Source organism: Echinops telfairi, unplaced genomic scaffold, assembly GCF_000313985.2.
Source record: "Echinops telfairi isolate 266 unplaced genomic scaffold, ASM31398v2 ScPeMD7_2565;HRSCAF=3150, whole genome shotgun sequence".
In the NCBI taxonomy this organism is placed as follows: Eukaryota; Metazoa; Chordata; class Mammalia; order Afrosoricida; family Tenrecidae; genus Echinops; species Echinops telfairi.
In genome coordinates, this window is record NW_022106463.1 from 5442506 (window position 1) to 5443587 (window position 1082).

Sequence of the window (1082 nt, forward strand, 5' to 3'; positions counted from 1 at the left end):
CAGCCGTTGGTATGGATTACACCTCAAAATGTAGGAAACAAACGTCCTCACGACTGGACCACTATCAATACCATCATGATGACTGGGGAAAAGATTGAAATGGTCAAGGATCTGATTTCACCGGGATCCAAAATCAAAGCCCATGGAGCCAGTGGTCAAGAAGTCAATCGCGAGGGAGGGTAGGGGGAGAAGAGGGAGAAGGAGGAGCTGATCCCGAGGGCCCAAGTCGAAAGAAAATGTTTTGAAAATGATGATGGCAACCAATGTACAAATGTGCTTGACCCAGTGGATGGATGGATGGCTTGTGATAAGAGCTGTATGAGCTCCCAATAAAATGATTAAAAATAAAAGAAAGAAATCAATAGTATATTACATTGGGCAAGTCTTGAAAACATTCAAAAATAAAGGTGACGTTTTGGGAACAAAGGGGTGCCTGGTTTAAGACATGATCTTTTCAGTCACCTCCTATGTTATGGGTCCACCAGGGGTCACAACGGACTTGATGGGTCCTAACAACCTATGCCTGTGAACACTGGACATAGATAAGAAGACTTCAGAAGAATCGATACATTCCAATCGGGATGTTGGCAGAAACTATGGCATAAACCAAGGGCTGAAAAGGAATAAACAAACCTGTCTGGGAAGAAGTACAGCCAGAGCGTGCCTTAGAAGCAAGGAGGGTGAGATTTGTCTCTCACATGTTGGACATGTCACCGCTGGGAGAAGGACACCATTCTTGGAAAAGCAAAGAATCGTTGAAAAAGAAGACCCTTAATGAGATAGACTGATTCAGGGACCCCAACAATGAGTCCAAAGAACCCAGGATGATCCATGAGGTGATCTTGTCAAATCAAGCAACCGAACATAAATCGCATCAAGCCTTTTGCACAGATGTCCACTGGGCAGAAAATCTCAGTGTGCTGGAGAAAATCAGAAGGTAAAAACCCCACATCAAAAGTGATGCAGGGAGGCTGTCCACAAAACCCATACTCTAGGACAAGGGTCCTCAAACTTTTTAAAAAGGGGGCCAGTTCACTGTCCCTCAGACCCATTGGAGGGCTGGACTATAGTTTTTAAAAAAA